Source organism: Protopterus annectens, chromosome 5.part1 (assembly GCF_019279795.1).
Source record: "Protopterus annectens isolate FY-2018-M chromosome 5.part1, PAN1.0, whole genome shotgun sequence".
NCBI classification, from domain to species: Eukaryota; Metazoa; Chordata; order Ceratodontiformes; family Protopteridae; genus Protopterus; species Protopterus annectens.
The window spans coordinates 94,150,732-94,169,455 of record NC_056736.1 but is presented as its reverse complement, the minus strand read 5'-3'; positions in this window follow the sequence as shown (position 1 = coordinate 94,169,455).

Below are 18,724 nucleotides of genomic sequence, written 5' to 3'. Positions count from 1 at the left end.
TATTTTATAATATGTTAGTTAGTACAATTCACAATTCACAATTACAATGCAAATTCTCATTATTCCAGCCTTAATGAAATAGTTTCCATCTATGATGTTAATAACATTTTTTATAACTGTCATAATTGTAAAATACCATGTAACTTATCCTATCTGTTAAATTGTAAATTCTCGTACTTACACTTCTTTGTTAAATGAGTTTTTATCCCTGGGCCTCTGCTGAAAATGGATTTTCTTGTACAACCCAGCTGACTTTCCCAGTAAACAAAAGGGAAATAAAATATAAAATATATATATGTCATCAGTCTAATGCACAGACACACTGTAGCCACACTGCTATTAAAATACACTAATGATTTCACCTTTGTTCAAAGCTCTGATAGTCTCTCTTCACTATTAAATGAACTGTATCTAGAAATAAACAATCCTAATACTTATCTTTAATAAAAGAAACTTATGTTAAATGTGAAATAGCTAAAATTATGGTAATCGAAAACAACTCAGAAGAAAAAAGCAATCTAAACAGATTCTTGCCTTAGAGTAAAAAGTAACTGACCTGGATACTAGAGTGACAGAAAATTTATTATTTATTTTTATTTATTTATTTTACATTTGTTGACCGGGCTAGTCTAGCTGGATATATCTCCATTTTCAGTAGAGGCCCGGGGAGAAAAGCTCCACATAGAACATAACAGTGAGACATACTTTTAATAAACACAAAGAATACAAGTAAGACAACATTAGTAATAAAACAAATACAAATTGATAATAATAAACTTGGTGATAAAATTCACAAAAAGTAAGGCACACCTTTGAATGAACATAACAATGAATTTTTTATGAAACAAAACACCAGGCTGATTGAGAAACTGGAAGACCTTGAAAGTAGATAAAGGAGTAATAACATAAGAATATATGGAATTCCTGAGAAAGAAGAGGGTGCTAACATGATTCAATTCCTCAATAAGTGGTTTTCAACAGCACTAAACTTGCTTGAATCCCTCTCTTTTGGAATTGCGAGGGCTCATTGGTTCCTGGCAAATTCAGCTTCATCTCTGAGTTCATCTAAACCCAGGTCTATAATAGTTAGATTTCTTTCCTTGCAAGACAAAGACTTAGTGCTCAAACCAGCTTGGACTAATTCCCCTATCAAGATGGGTGAAAAAGGTATTCGTTTTGACAATGACTACACCTCTACAGTCATATCCAGAAGAAAGGAGTGTGTTCCTTTAATTAAGCCCTTGAAAAAAGCCAATATTAAAAATTCAAATTCTTTTTCCTGCAGGAATAAAAATCACCTTGCCAGAAGGAGTGAAGATCTTTGATTCCCTACAAGAAGCAGTAGAATCTATTCAAAAGAAGAAAATACTGTTGGACATAAATGAAATGGAATGGCCATCCCAGAGTTTGAAGAGACAGGCAACAAAAAATGGATGGTCTGTGAAGGAAGGAGCAAACAAAACTAAGTAATTAAAGGACAAATGAATACATTCCTTCTAATTTTAAATGCTTTGTTTTATGAATCATAATATATTTGATTCTGGAAAATCTCTATGCTGTAAGGTAATGTGAATCATCTTTATTATTAGCTTTCTCTTTTCCTTTCTATATCTACTTATTCTAATTACATATAGAACTAAGTATTTAAATAACATTCTCTCTCTTTCTCTCTCTCTCCCTCTCCTTTCTTCCTATTATTTTTTGTTACTAATGTTCCTTTTCTCTCCCCCCATAAGTACTTTACATACTTTTCCCTTTTAAATAACTACAAATGATATATGTCTTCTAATTCTTCAGTAATAGTATAATCTGACTTAATACCAAAGTGCATTTTTTCTAGTGGGTCAATGGTGGGGTAACAATATGTTTCTGATTAGTGTTTCAAACTAGACATTTTAGACTCTTTCCCCAAGGTTCAGCAAGCTCTGCACAGTGTGCATGAATAGTGCAAGAGCTGCTGCAGGCAATATGGCTGACGTGCAATCCAGGAATGAGCTCCAGGGATGTGCACGAGCACTCCTGCACTATTCCTGCACGAACGCAGCTCCTGTATGATAATTACCTCATTTGTTGGTGAAAACCATGCAAATGAGGTGAATTAGTGATCCAGGAAGCAGGCAGGAAGGCATCCATGCAGGAATAGTGTAGACTGTAGAAATGTATTCACCCAGTAGCTGAATACATTTCTGCAAACTATAAAATGGAGGCATGACAGCTTGTAAAAAAAGCATGTATTATAAGGGTTAGGCATGCCAAAGGCCAAATATATGGCCATAGGCATGAAAACTAGCTTCAAAATTATAAAAAATAACTTTTTTTTCCTGGCTGATTTCGGCCATTTAAGCGTAGGGCAGTGGTGCGCAAAACGTATTGGCCTGAAAATAATAAAAAAAGCTGGAAATAAGCTTTTAAACTAAAATCATAATTTTGCCATAATAGTCAGTGGCATGTATAACACAAGACCATGGAATAGGGTTGCTAAGGGGGACAGCTGATTGTCGGTTTTGTGCCCATGCATTTTATTTTATTTATTTATTTATTTTATTTATTTATTTTACATTTGTTGGCCGGGATGGTCCGACTGGATACATATCCATTTTCAGCGGAGTCACGGGGAGAAAAGCTCCAGACACATAACAATTTACAAATTTTAGGTAGATAGCATTAAGTAACAGTGAATACAGAAAGAAAAACCGATAGTACAATAATTTCAGTTACAGAACATACAGGCTGATTACAGGCATAGCAGAATACATCTATCCATGAGGCAAGAGACATACTTTAAGTTGTGGTAGTAGGTAATTGTTACCTTATTACCTAGGGTTTAGGATATTTTATTAAGGCAACAATACCTAGATAAGTTAGTATGATTGATCAACTTGTTTGGATGGACTGGTAGGGTAGTTTGTTTGAAGTTAAAGTGAGGTGGAGGGGGTGTAAGGGGTACTAGTCAGGGTTGGTACAGGGACATAGCCAATGTGACTTAAGGTGGCTTTTAAGTTTGTGTTTAAATAACGTTGGCGAAGATTCTTGGGTAATGTCATCTGGTAGTGAGTTCCAGTATTTACCGACAGAGTTGGCAAAGAGGGAGTCACCTGCAGCATGGTTTGATTTGGTCATAAGTACTAGAAGTTTGGTGGATGATCGGAGTGTCCGATTGTTACTATAAGGGCGGATTATGTTTCTGAGGGCTGGAGTAGTGTCTGGGTGGTGGAGTATTTTATGGGCAACTATGAGCTGGTTGAGCTGGAGGAGTTGGTGTAGTTCCAGCCAGCCCAGGAGATTCAGGTTCAGACAGTGGTGGGTCCGGTAGGGTGTGCCAGTTGCAAATCTAGCAATGTGGTTGTAGCATGTTGACAATTTTTTGAGATCGGTTTTACTCAGGTGGGAGAAGAGAGTGGAGGCATAGAGAAGGGTTGATAGAAGATGGGAGCGGGCAATAGCAGTTCTTGCTTGTGGGGTTAGGAATGATCTGATCCTATAGAGGCTGCCAAATTTCTTATTGATAGTTTTTATGGTTTGATTGATGTGTACATCAAACCTAAGGTTGTCGTCGATCATGACACCCAACAGTTTAGTTTGATTTACTGGGGAGATGATGGTGCCATTATTAGCTGTTATGTTGAATGATGGTGATTTGGTTCTATTTGTTGGGGTGAAGAGAAGTAACTTAGTTTTGTTGGGATTTAGTATTAATCATTGGTTTAATAGCCAATTTTCAACCTTTTTGAAGGTGTTTTGGGTTATTGTAGTAAGTTTTGTAGGGGAGGAGGCAGAGCAGATCAAGGTTGCGTCATCTGCATATTGAATGCAGGTAGCCTCTGGAATGACTGCACCAAGTTCATTTATAAAGATGGAAAAAAGAAGGGGACCTAGTACTGATGCCTGGGGGACTCCAAGTCTGATGGGGAGGTGAGAGGAGAGTTTACCCTTAAACAGTACTGCATTAGCAGTCAATTCTATGCAAATGAGGGGAATGATACTGGATCACAGATTTCCCATCAGTGCTAGCTTGCACCCAACTGTGTAGGTGCAGTAATACCATGATGTAAGTCTAAGAGCTAGATGACTTCATAAGGGGGTGTGTCATGCATGCTGTAAGCTTAATGGAGCTCTGTGGCCTGTGTTTGCCCTTAGCTAAGCACAGCTAAGGAAGGGGTGTGTCTGAGGCTGCCTAGCAGTGTTTACATTGCCTAAATGGGTGTGCATGCCGCGCACTGGGTTTTAAACAAAAAAATAAATAAATAAACCAGGAAATAGCAGTTCTTTTTACATCTGAGCACTAGGTTTGTGTGGTGCACCTCAGGGCTTAAACAGGAAGGCATGGGAAGGGAAAACAGCAGTAGGAAGGTAATCAAGGAGAACTAGCATAGCTGGCAGGTGAAATGTATCCCCGCCCAGCACACTACTATAAACTATCCAAACACCTTTCCCTCTGTTTTTTCCTAAAAAATGTATACCACCAGTGAAAACAAACAGGGAAATTTTACCTAACAAAAGCAACAAAATGATAGAGGCTGCTTTTGCTCTCATAAATTAATATGTGGCAGAGGCTGGGGGTGATGAGGATAAGAAAGCTGACGACCAATCCACAGTGAGGAGAAGGAGAAGGAGAAGAGTGTACAGACCCAGGGTAACCTACCAGAGGCTACATGAGCTGGAGACAGTGGAGCACTATAGGGTGGACAGGGACCTCCTACAGCAAATTGTTGAGCTGTGCTGGTCACGTGTCACATACAGAGCCAACAGAGGGGAACCCATCCCAGTGCATACCAGGGTATGTGTAGGCTTAAGAATACTAGCCACAGGTACCTTCCAAAGACCAACTGGGGATACCATGGGGATCTTACAGGCATCAGCATCCAGGGTACTCCACCAGTTCCTGGATGCCATGTCAGCACATGCCGGTGAGCACATATATTTCCACAACACCCATGAGGCATTGACCAGCAATATGCATCTCTTCCACCAAATAGCAGAATACCCTGAGGTAGTGGGTGCTATAGACTGCATGCACATACACAACAAAGCACCACCCAGCGAGTGGGGTAGGATCTACATAAACTGCAAGGGCTTCACCTCCATCAACTGCCAGGTCATGTGCGATGCCCAGGACATTATAATGAATGTGTGTGCTGGCTGCCCTGGAAGGTATTATTACTCCTACATTTGGCATATGATGCAGCTGTACCAGAGATTTGCCAGTGGAGACATCTCATATGGCCACCTAGTGGGGGATGCTGGTTATGCACTGGAGCCCTGGTTGATGACACCCATCAGAAATGCACACATACCCGAAAAAGAACTCCATAATGAGGCACACTCACAAACCAGAATCACAATAGAGCGTGTGTTTTGGATGCTCAAGTCACAGTTCCAGTGCCTGGACATACCCGGTGGAGCCTTGCAGTACTCTCCAGCTACATGTACCCAGATTGTCATTGTATGTGCCATGCTACACAATATGATCCTGCAGAAACAGCTGCAACAGGAACAGCATGGGGCAGGGCCACACAGTCCACCCATCATTGTCAAGGTCAGCACATGCACAGACTGACTTGGAGGAGGAACAACCTAAGCCTGCACCTGTAGGCAGAAGGAGGCATGCCCAGTATGCCCATGCCTTGGCAAAGAGGCAATGCATAGCACATACACTGACACGGCAGGAACCCAAGGAATGACACCTCTCTCCAACTCGCACATACAGTAAAAGGGATGCCAAACATGACACTACCTGTGCTTAACCATGTATAGAGATTGTACTATGTGCATCCAACATAGTCAGCCCTCCAGCACCATCCTCAATACTGGCACAGCCACAGGTAAGTCACTCTCCCTATCAAGTTCTGAATGGAGTAGTATGTTCTGCTCCCCCTCAAGAATGGCATGAGTGTGCAAGAATATATAGGCTGCAGACCACAATACTGGACACAGCTTCATTCATCTTGTATTCCCCAGGAAATTACTGTGAGCAAATAAGTATATCTGTCAGTAGTTGATGACATAATACATCACAGTGTAAAACAGTACATATGTCTGAATATCTCTGCTAACACCAAAACCATGTAAGCAGAAGCAGCACAGACACAATTAGTTACAATATCCCACTATCCTTTGCCCATTGTGACTCCATATTTTCAACCTATCTATAGATATCATGCAGAAACAGGTTGCTAGCTATAGGTGTAGAACACAAATGCCTGCACTGGAGTACAACCTACCTGGAATGGATTCACACACTCAATACAGAAGGTCATACTGGGCATGCTCCCACACTTAGAGAAACAAAGCCCATGTCTGACAACAAAATACAGAAGGGTCATACTGGACATGCTGCCACACTTAAAATGAAGCCCATGTCTGAGAACAACAGGAGACCATACATATCTGTTAGTCGCAGATGTCTGTGCACACACCCCACATTGCACACCAGTCATGCTTTGCACACACACCTGTGATAATGTGTATGATTTCCTGAGAGAGTGTGGTTGTGTCTTCCTTGACACATGCTTTTGTGGGTAGTCACATGTACTACAATTTCCTTATCCCTCCTTTATCACTGTTGCTGATGTCACTCACCTTCAAAGATACCTTTGGACAGCTCTCCAACATGTAAGCTCTGTGGCGTGTGCAATAACTGCATAACAATGTAATAGCAATACATAGTCAGGTAGGGGTCTGAAACTCAGTACTGGTAAGTGTGTCTTATCAGTGGGTGTTGGAGTGATTGTGTAATGACAGGGTCCATTGCAGTGTAGGTTTTGCCACATCATTATATTGAGGAGCTACATGTCCCATTGTCAACATTACAAGGCCAACATTTTCCAAACATTGTAGAGATTGTTGCCGACAATCCTCAGCCATAAATATGGGCAGCCATGTGCAATTACCATGTGACAGTATGGATTAGTACACAATATAGGCAACCATCATAATGCCCAGATACCACTCTCCACCCATGGATCATACACAAACATGCTTGGCTCTTACACTCCTACTCCCTTCCTTTCTTACTTTGTCTCTGTCGGTCTCTCTCACTCCCTCTCTGGTGGATGTGGAAAAGTACACCTGCTTTGCTTTGGCAGCAGCTTGAGTATTGTAAATGATGCTCATCATCAAATGATGGCCGGTGCACAAATTGCAGTCCCCCAGTAGCTAATTGCATGTGGAACAGCTGTGGTTTCATTCTTATAGCCAATTGCATGGAAACACACTCCTATAACTAAGCACTTCATGTGGGTTTTGGCCCTTTTCCTTCACTGTGAACAGGACTTCATGTGGGTGTTTGACAAACAGCATCACAGGGGGTAGTTCGATATACCTCTTACAACATACACTGTGGAGACAGGCCAACAAACAGGAGGGGGGTGTTCCAGACATGAGGACAGACTGTAAGTATTGCTCTTCTACATTTGAAGTAATGTTGGTTTAACAGGGTTTGTGTGGATATGGCTGTTCTACATGATTTAATATCTGTCATGACAGTGTTATGTTGTTGAGGAAACTCTCACCTGTAGGGCTATCTGCAGACTGGCCAGTGATTAAAGTCTTACATGTGTTGTGTTACTCACACATTTCCTGTCTTTAGAAATGCAGTAGCATACCCTAAGGATTGCAATCAGTAAATGGTGACAGCCATGTGAGTTACTGACTTCATATCCCTCAGAAGACATATGCTACAACAAATCCTATTATACCAGTAAATGTATGGGTTTATCACAGCAACACATCAATATTGGCCCTGTGTTTGTGCCTCCAGTGACAACCCTGTCAACCTTTGTACATATGTCATGCAGTAAGAGGTACATATGTTCAGTACATCATTATTTACTGACATCATATCTGATAACAAGCCAGTGAGGTATCAGACTGCTAGACATGTTATGTATAGTAGGCCATATATTTGAGGACAAAACCTGGGCATTCTCTTGTAGTGTGTATAGTAGTGAGGTTTGTGTACTTATGGTGATTGTTGACAGAGTGTGTATTGTGAATATGTACCTTGGCCTGTGTACAGACTGTGGTAGATGTCATTGTTCCTGGTCCTGTTCTATTTGATGTTGCATGCTGCTCCAGTGTATGGTACCCTATCAGCGTACATGTTTGTAGGGCCAGACCGACACATGTCCCATACCACAGTCAAGCATTGGAATACATTGTGTATTGGCCCAGTATATGTAGGGTTAGTGTGTGAGTGGCACATATGAGGATGGTGTTGTTCAGACAGTCCATATACTGTAATATTAAGTATGCTTACCATATGTGAACTGTGGCTGTGTTCAGATTGGTTGTGGGTGTGAAGACTGGTAGAGATGGGTGAAGGCTGCCAGCCTAGTCAAATAGATTTGGTACATAATTCTATCATTTGTAAATACTGTGAAATGCTGAACATAAAACAATGTGGCAACATTGCCCTCTGCTGTAAAGAAAGCTAAGTCAAGCATTTCTTGCTGGTCCTTTGAAGTTAAAATTACTTTATGTCTGTTCCTTTGAAGTTATAATTTGGAATCGATGAGTCTGGAGTAAGCATCCTGCCTATTGTTTTAAGGCTAAAGTTAATGACCAGAATTTACATGTGGAATGTCCTTTATTGCTCTAAGTGTAAAAGAATGTAAATGCAGTTTCTGTCAGCCTGGGAACACCAGGAAAGGGTAAAAATGATGTAATGTTTAACAGGACTGCAGTTACAATTTAAACAGTGAGAACCAGAGATTATTAAGCATTTTTGTCTGACTATCCAACTCACAGCACTGCTTGTTGATCTATGTAAGTAAGTTATTTTAGAAGTGTGTTTTCTTGTAGCAATAGCAAGGAATTAGAAAGTTTAGACTAAATGTTTGTCTGTGATGTCAGAACTGTACTACTGATCTATTTTAAGTATTTCTGTGTGATCTCTGAACTCTCTTGACTAGCACTGACTGTGTAGTAGAAAGTATTTTCTTGTGGTTTTAATTATTTATTATTAAATATTTTAAAACCTTTTAACTGTGGCTGGTTTGTGTAGAAATAATTTAAGCTCTAGAGTACATTGCATATTTATAGAGTTTATTGTACAAAGCCACTCTAATAAGTCTTGACTTAGTCACACTTACCAATTGGAAAATAATAATATTGCACAGTAGTAATTGGACACCCTTTTAAGGGCCTTTGAGTAGCTGATAATTATTAGCTGGGTGGTGGCAGGGTACTACCGTATAGTCTGGGTAAAAGGGGCACAGCTGGTGAACCTGTGCCAGCCCTCCCCAGAAGTGTATGTGTGGTTGTGTAAATTCTTATCTCAAAGTGTGTGTGTGTGTGTGTGTGTGTGTGTGTGTGTGTGTGTGTGTGTGTGTGTGTGTGTGTGTCAGCTACTTCACAGGGACACGAAGCACTGGTTTGACAGAGACTGTGTTGGAGATTTTAGCTTGCCCAGCAAGACTGAGATCTGGACCCTATAGCTGTGCCAGTGGGGAGTCTTATTGGGGACCTGGGGAGCAAGGGAGTGACCAGCCCCAGACTGACTGTGATCTCTGTGTGCTCATAAGGGAAATTGCACTTCACTGTGTGTATTTGTTATCCTTTACTCATATATGAGATGCACTCTCTGGTGTTAGTGGTGAGGACTGAGGCTCTTTAATTGCTGTGCCAGGGCACAGGCATCACATATTAATTGATGGCAGTGGTTGGGATATCCACCTCACATATTAATTGGTGGCAGTGGTTGGGATATCCTCACATTTATGTTTGGCAGCAGTGAGATCCACACCACATATTAGTTGGCAAATACTAATTGGCTTGTATTGGTGTGGGAAAAGTGAATCCTGTAGCTTGTGTACAGTGAGCTTTGAAGGTGTTTTGTACTCTAAAACAGCCATGCAGTGAATACTCAGAGTTCAGATCATAATTGTTTTATTTCTTTTGTTACCTTAGTTAGTCAGGGTGAGCAGGCAGCATGTCAGTAGAGCAGTATGGAAAGCTGACAAGGAGCCAGCTGACGGAGATGTGCCAGGCTAGGGGACTGGTTCATGGAAACCTGACTAAGGCAGACCTGATTGCAGCCTTGGTTATAGCTGCATCAGAAAACAGCAACCAAGAGGACAATCAGACTGGCAGTGGAAATATAATTCCCTCGGAGAATGGACAGCTCAACCTTTCTGCAGTGGACTTAAAAATCCAGCTGGAGCTAAAGAGACTTGAGTTGGAGGCCAGGCATTTGGAGGTAAAAGCAGCGGAGAGACTGAGGAGTCTACAGGCTGAGGAGAACGAGAAACTGTTATGTTTGGAAGCTGAGGAAAAGGAAAGACAGAGGCAGCATGAGAAGGAGATGCTGACTCTTCACTAGAGTCATGTAGGTAATGGGGAAGTGAGTAATTAGACCCCAAAAGCACAAAAGGTCAGTACATTTCTTCTGCAGTTTAAAGAGGGGGATAATGTTGATACTTTCATTCATGTGTTTGAGAGGATATGTAAACAGCATGAAGTTGACAAAGGGCTCTGGGTACAGTTCCTGACGCTCTTACTCCATGGTAAAGTTGTAACTGCATTAGCTAAAATGTCTGATGTTTCATGTTTTGATTACACTGCTGTTAAGAAATGTCTTTTAGAACTGTTTAAGCTAACACCTGAAATGTATAGGAAAAAGTTTCATGAGCATAGATGCAAGGCAGATGAAAGTGTGTGTGAAAATGTTGCTGAATTGAGCACTTATTTCCATAGGTGGGTGAGTGAATGTCAGGTAACCACTTTTGAAGGGCTGGCAGACCTTTTGGTGATGGAACAAGCCCTTAGCACTTTGCCTGAGGACATGAGGAGCTGGTTAGCTGATAGACAATGTGCTACTTCAGATGAGTTGGAGAAGAAGGGGTGACCTATACCTGGCAAGCAGGGCAGCCCTGCACAGGAAAGGGGGCCCCCAGTACTGCTCATGGGTCTAAAGGAACCAATGGTGGGCAGCACAGACTGCTCCAACAGAATCTGCCAGTAGCAGGGGAAGCCACTAGTCCAGGTACACATCCAGGAGCTGTGGTTAAATGTTTTGAATGCAACCAGTGGGGCCATGTGGCATACAGGTATCCACAGAGGCAAGGTGAGGAACCAAAGGTGAGGGAGCCAGTAAGTGGGAAAGACAAAGTGCCAATAGTAGGTTGTCTTGAGAAAACAGGGGTACTAAACTACCATCCTGCAGATGTCCTGATAGGGAAGAATTTGGATGAGGCAGTACCATGTGCTTATGTAGTTGCATGCAGTCAGGCTAGGAGACAAGCATGTGGGTTTGGTAGCCTGGGTGAGACCCAGACAAACTGCATACTTGCAGCCAGGACTGGTGAGGTGGTTACTTCAGGGAGTGAGCTACACTATAGCAGTGAGACTGAAGGTGAGCCACAACTGCTTGGGGGTACTGTTGGTCCCTTGGACAGAGTGACTGCAAAGGTAGAGGTGAGTAGTAGTACCCAGGCTGACAGTGAGGCACCACTGTCAGAGGATGCCAAACTTCCTGTGGAAGGGGAGCTGAGAAGGGTTACAAGGAGAGAGTTGAGACAGGCTCAGCTCTCAGACCCTACATTGCAATGCCTGAGGCAGGTAGCTTGGGAGGCACCTGATTCTCAAGGAAAGAGGGAATCTGTATACTGGGACAAAGGGTTACTATACAGAGAGTGGACCCCTGAGGGAGGGTTAGAAGGGGAGAGAGTACAGCAGTTGGTAGTGCCTAGAGCCCACTGTCTGGCACTTCTAGCCATAGCCCATGATATTCCCTTTGCAGGTCATATGGGCATAAAACGTACAAAGAGGCATATTATGCAGAACTTCTATTGGCCTAGAATTTCCAGAGATGTAACAGGGAACTGCAGGACCTGTGAGCAGTGCCAAAAGGTAGGCAAGGCAGGAGACAAGATGGGAGCTCCTTTGATGCCTTTGCCTGTGATTGCGGAGCCATTTTTGAGGGTAGCTATTTTAGAGGGTAGCTATGGATATTGTGGGTCCTCTGAGTACCCCAAGTTCCACATGGAAAAAATATATCCTAGTGGTAGTGGATTATGCTACATGATACCCTGAGGCAGTGGCTTTGTCCTCCATTGAGGCAGACAAGGTGGCAAATGCTTTGTTAGAGATTTTCATCAGGGTAGGTTTCCCAAAAGAAATGCTGACTGACAGAGGTGCCAATTTCATGTCAGACCTGGTGACTTGTCTGTGGAAGTCCATGAAGACCACCCCCTATCATCCCCAGACTAATGGTCTTGTTGAGAGGTTAAACTCTACACTCAAGTCCATGCTACAGGCATTTGCAGATCAGTTTAAGAGGGAATGGGACAAATATTTGCCCCATCTGTTGTTCGCTTACAGAGAGGATCCCCAGGAATCCACACGTTTTTCACCCTTTGAGTTGCTGTATTGGCATAGGGTGAGGGGACCACTAGATTTAATTTGAGATGAGTGGGAAGGTGAGTGCGAGTCTCACAAGGAGTCTGTTGCGGCATATGTCCTAAACCTCAGGACAAGGCTCAGGGAACTCATGGGCTTGGCCCAGGAGAACCTGGCAGAAGCCCAACAACAGAAAAAGGTGTGGTATGACAGGAATGCTCCAGCTAGAGAGTATGCTGTGGGGCAGCAGGTAATGGTTCTCATTCCTGTCAGACTCAACAAGCTGCAAGCAGCTTGGGTGGGACCCTACAAGGTGGTAAGAACGGTAAGTGATGTTAACTACATGGTGGAACTGCTGGGCAGAAGGCAGGGGCACATATTGTGCCATGTTAACATGATGAAACCTTACCATGATAGGGAGGCCCTTGTGCTGAGCTTGTGCAGTAGATTGCAGCAGGAGTCTGGGGACTGATCTCCTCAGTGAGGCTCGGGCTGAAACCTCAGTGTAAGTGGTAGCAATGTCCCAGCAGCTATCTCCTACCCAGGTTCGAGAAATCCAAGCAGTGTTGCAGGAATTTGGGGACCTGTTCACTGGGAAACCAGGATGCACCCACCTAGTGCAGCACCAGGTGGATACAGGACCCCAAAGGCCTATTAGGCAGGCCATTTATAGGGTGTCTGAGAGAGTCAGACAGAGCCTGAGGGAGGAGGGACAGGAGATGTTGGAAATAGGGGCGATTCAAGAGACCAACGGTCCCTGGGCCTTCCCAGTGGTGCTGGTGCCAAAGAAGGATGGCAGCACCAGGTTCTGTGTGGACTACGGGAAATTAAATAGTCACACAGAGTCGGATGCTTACCCCATGCCTAGGACAGATGAGGATCTAGAGCAGCTGGGTAGGGCTAAGCATCTTACAACTATCAATCATACCAAGGATTACTGACAGGTGCCCTTGACTCCCAGTGCTAGAGAGAAGTCAGCCTTTGTGACTCCTTTTGGCTTATATGAATTCACAAAGATGCCCTTTGGGGTGAAGAATGCCCCAGTGACTTTGCAGAGGCTGGTAGATCATATCCTTGCAGAAGCAAGAGAGTTTGCCCTTGCTTACCTGGATGATATTGCCATCTACAGCCATTCCTGGCCAGAGCACCTTCAGCATGTCAGGGAGGTGCTGGGCAGACTACAGAGGACAGGGTTGACCCTTAAGATGAGCAAATGTCATGTGGGTATGTCAGAGATTTCCTACCTAGGACATAGAGTGGGGAGTGGTAATATAAGGTCAGAACCTGCCAAAGTGGAAGCCATTCAGGCATAGGTTCATAGGTTCATAGGTAGATGCTAGGCTGTCTGCCCGAAGGCATTTATAAGCCTAGCTGGAATATGTTGGCTTTTGCTGCCCCCTTAGATTAGTTCCCTGTGCCTCTGTCCAACAGAGCCATTCAAGTGATCCCTGGGGTAAACTTTCAGTTTCCCATCCACTTGTAAAGGTTTCTCTTGAAGAGGGTTAGTGAGGAGCTCTGCCTAATGTAGATTGGAATCTTGTTCCAGAGCATGGGAAGTCTCTGGGACAGGAATCTATCCCTCCAGCATGTCCTATTTATTGTTGTGGTGAGATTTAGATCCCTGGAGTGTGTGGCTCGAGGGGATATGGTTTTCTTTAGGTGGAGCATGTCCATCAATTCTGGGTTAGACATGGCCTTGAATATCAGGCAGAGATCACCTCTAAGTAGGCGGTATGCAACCAAGTACAGCTGGGGTTTCTTCAGTCGAGCTGCGTAGGGCATCTGCTTAAGGCCAGTGATCCTCTGGGTGAGGTACTTCTGTGGTCTTTCCAGTTGTTGCAGGTGTCTTGTAAGGTACATCCCAAATGGGGCATTGTACTCTATGAAGGGTCTGATGAGTGATGTGGAGAGGGGCCCAATGACCTCTTTTGATCTGGATTCAAATCCTTTTGTGATTAGGTGGGCCACATAGAAGGATTTTCTAACCACTTTGGCAATGTGATTATCAAAGGAGAGGTTACTATCTACTTGGGTTCCCAGATCCCTTATTACGTCTTCCATATTTAGGGGGCTACCATCTATGTAGTAGTTTGGGGGTACTTTGTTTTTTCCAAAGGGGATGACTATGCACTTTTTGGCATTTAGCTTGAGGCCATGGTTTTGACACTAGGTATCTGTCTCAGTGAGACCCTTTTGGAGGATGCCTGTGTCAGCCGGAGAGTCAATTATAGCCCCTAGTTTGCAGTATTCTGCGAAACTAGTCAGCCATAGTCCTCCTATGCTTGCCTGTACCTTTGAGAAGTATATGCCAAACAGGAGGGGTCCTATGACTGAGCCCTTGGGTGCGCCACTTGTAATTGGTTTAGAATCAGACCTAGCTCCCACAACCATGTGAGTCCTGTCCGTGAGCCAGTTGGCAACCCATCTCATGATGTAGAGGTTTATGTTCAGGCTGGTGAACTTGTCTATAATACCTGAGTGTGGAATGGTGTTGAAGGCCTTTGCAAGGTCTAGGCAGGCTGTGTGGACCATCTTTCTCTCATCTATAGCCTTGGTAACTGTCTCAAAGAAGTCCACCAGGTTTAGGAGGCATGATCTGCCCTTAATAAAGCCGAACTGGGTAGGGTCCAGTATTTGGAGGTTCCCACTGTCTCTGTTAATGAGATCCATGATGATGCACTCCATAGCTTTGCAGACCAAGCTAGTCAGGCTTATAGGGTGATAGTTACTGAGGTCCATTGTGTCTCCACCTTTGTGGAGTGGAATAACTGTTGCTGTGCACCACTCTGTGGGCACATAGCCTGTGGAGAGGCTGAGTTTAAACAGTGTGTTTAGGTGAGGTGTTAGTTCATCTTTGAGCTTGTGTAGTACACAGCCTGAGACCCCATCCAGTCCCATTGATGCTGTGTTTTTGGCTTTTGAGAGGGCTGTTTTAACCTGAGTGTCTGTGATTTCAGGGGCACTACATTCTTCTGGTATAGTTATGGGCCCTTTTGGGGGTGAGAGGGGGTGAAGTTTGCACTGAACCTGTCTGCCAGGATGTTGGCTATATCAGTCAGTTCAATGTATTTTGTGCCATTCTGCACTAACTCCAAGCAGATCTGAGAATTGCCATTTAGATTCTTGACATAGCTAAAGAATGCCTTGTGGTTATCTTTGGAGTCCATGGCAAATTTTCTTTTGAAGCTAGCCTTGGATGATTTTATGAGGGAATGTAGTTTCTTGCTGATACTGATCAGTGATGTCTTCCCTTCTTGGGCCTGCACTTCCCTGCATGGCCTACACCTTTTACTAAAAAGCAGGTGAGGGCATTTTTAGGGACATCAGGGTACTACAGAAAGTTCATCCCCAGTTATAGTACCACAGCTGCTCCCCTCACAGACCTGACAAGGAAGAACAGGCCAGATAAGGTAGTGTGGACCCCAGCATGTCCACAGGCATTCCAGAAGCTTAAAGAAGCTTTGTGAGGACCCCCTGTGTTAGCCAGTCCAGATTAAATCAAATAATTTGTTGTGCAGGTGGATGCTTCAAACCATGGGGTGAGGGCTATACCTAGCCAGATTTCTTCAGAGGGAGAAGAGCACCCAGTGGTTTATCTCAGTATAGGCTCCAACCCAGGGAGGAATGCTATGCAGCTGTAGAAAAGGAATGTCTAGCCATAGTGTGGGCACTGCAGAAACTTCATCATTATCTGTATGGAAGAAAATTCACTGTTATGACAGATCACAACCCTCTAACATGGTTAAACAGAGCCAGTCAGCAAAATGCCAAGTTGCTAAGATGGAGCCTGTGGTTACAAGCATATGATATGTCAGTGCAGCACCGCAGTGGGAGTAGCAATGCCAACGCAGGGCTCTCAAGACAGGGAATGAGGTGAGGTACACACAGATAGACCCGACCCTCTCAAGTGGTGTTTCTCAAGGGTGACTTGAAATACTAGCTTGAGTTCTCCGGGGGGAGAAATGTGAAGACTGGTAGAGATGGATGAAGGCTGCCAGCCTAGTCAAATAGATTTGGTACATAATTCTATAATTTGTAAATACTGTGAAATGTTGAACCTAAAACAATGTGGCAACATTGCCCTCTGCTGTAAAGAAAGCTAAGTCAAACATGTCTTGTTGGTCCTTTGAAATTAAAATTACTTTATGTCTGTTCCTTTGAAGTTAGAATTTGGAGTCGATGAGTCTGGGGTAAGCATACTGCCTAGTGTTTTAAGGATAAAGTTAATGACCAGAATTTACATGTGGAATGTCCTTTATTGCTCTAAGTGAAAAATAATGTAAATGCAGTTTCTGTCAGCCTGGGAACATCAGGAAAGTGTAAAAGATGATGTAATGTTTAGCAGGACTGCAGTTTCAATTTAAACAGTGAGAACCAGAGATTATTAAGCATTTTTGTCTGACTAGCCAACTCACAGCACTGCCTGTTGCTCTATGTAAGTAAGTTATTTTAGAAGTGTGTTTTCTTGAAGCAATAGCTAGGAATTAGAAAGTTTAGACTATGTGTTTTTCTGTGATGTCAGAACTGTACTACTGATTTATTGTAAGCATTTCTGTGTGATCTCTGAACTCTTAAGACTAGCACTGACTTTGTAGTAGAAAGTATTGTCTTGTGGTTTTAATTATTTATTATTAAATATTTTAAAACCTTTTAACTGTGGCTGGTTTGTGTAGAGATAAGTTAAGCTCTAGAGTACATTGCATATTTATAGAGTTTATTGTACAAAGCCACTCTAATAAGCCTTGCCTGATTAGTCACACTTACCAATTGGAAAATAATATTGCACAGTAATAATTGGACACCCTTTTAAGGACCTTTGAGTAGCTGATAATTATTAGCTGGGTGGTGGCGGGATACTACCATATAGTCTGGGTAAAAGGGGCACAGCTGGAGAACCTGTGCCAGCCTTCCCCAGAAGTGTCTGTGTGGTTGTGTAAACACTTATCTCAAAGTGTGTGTGTGTGTGTGTGTGTCAGCTACTTGGGCAGGGACACGAAGCACTGGTTGGACAGAGAGGGTGCTGGAGATTTTAGCTTGCCCAGCTAGGCTGAGATCTGGACCCTATAGCTGTGCCAGTTGGGAGTCTTATTGGGGACCTGGGGAGCAAGGGAGCAACCAGCCCCGGACTGATTATGATCTCTGTGTGCTCTTAAGGGAAATTTCACTTTACTGTGTGTATTTGTTATCCTTTCCTCATATATGAGATGCCCTCTCTGGTTTTTATGGTGAGGATTGAGGCTTCTTGATTGCTGGGCCAGGGCATGGGCATCACAGTGGGTATGCACTTTCACACAGGTGTCCGTTACTCCATGCTGTTAAATGCCTGTAGAGCCTGCTATATTTGCAGGTGCATGTGTATTCCGCATAAGAAATGTAAGCCAGTGTTGTGGCAGTCTGCCTGTAGTTTGCACAGTGCTTTGCGACATACCTAGCAGCTCAGTGTATTTACCCAGTGTGATGTTATGCCCAAATATTTGTCACATGTATTGTTGCTGGGCCACCATCACAGTTGTGTATTTCTGACAAAGCAGTGGGATGCTGTACAGATGTATGTCACTAACTAGTGGGTAGTATGTGAGCTTGTGACCTCTGCTCCTTCAGTTATTATGTGTCAGGACAGACAGGAGTGTGTGAATGCATAAATTGTGTGAGCTCATCTATTTCAGTATTTTCGTGATATCCCCATTTACATGGCTGTAAACATCCACTTTGTCAGGCTTGGTCCACATGTCTTGCACTAAGGGGTTCTGTGTATACCTCTGGATTGAACAGAGTGTGTCAGACTGTCCACATTTATCGGTCATAACTCTGCTGTATTCCACATGATCATTACTGTGATTTGTGTGGCACTGCACTATGATGATCTTATGATGTCTGTCAGTAACTGATGGCGTACATGTCAATATCAGATCTGACTTCCCACACAACATTTCTGTTAAGACAACCCCTGTTACAGTAGCAACAGTCTACATTTATACCTGCAATACTTCCATGTGCCATCCCCTTGCACTAAGAGGTTTTGACTATTAGTGCTGAGGTATGACTCCACTATATGTTATGGGCATATGTTATATATATATATATATATATATATATATATATATACATACATATATAGATTATATATATATATATATATATATATATATATATATATATATACATATATGCATACATATATAGATTATATATATATATATATATATATATATATATTTATATATACACATATACACATATATATATATATATATGTTTACATATATACACATATACATATCTATGTTTACATATATATATATTTATTTATTTTATTTACTTGCAGTTTGTTTGCCAGGATAGTCCATTGGGCCATGAAGAGCCCATTTTCAATGGAGTCCTGGGG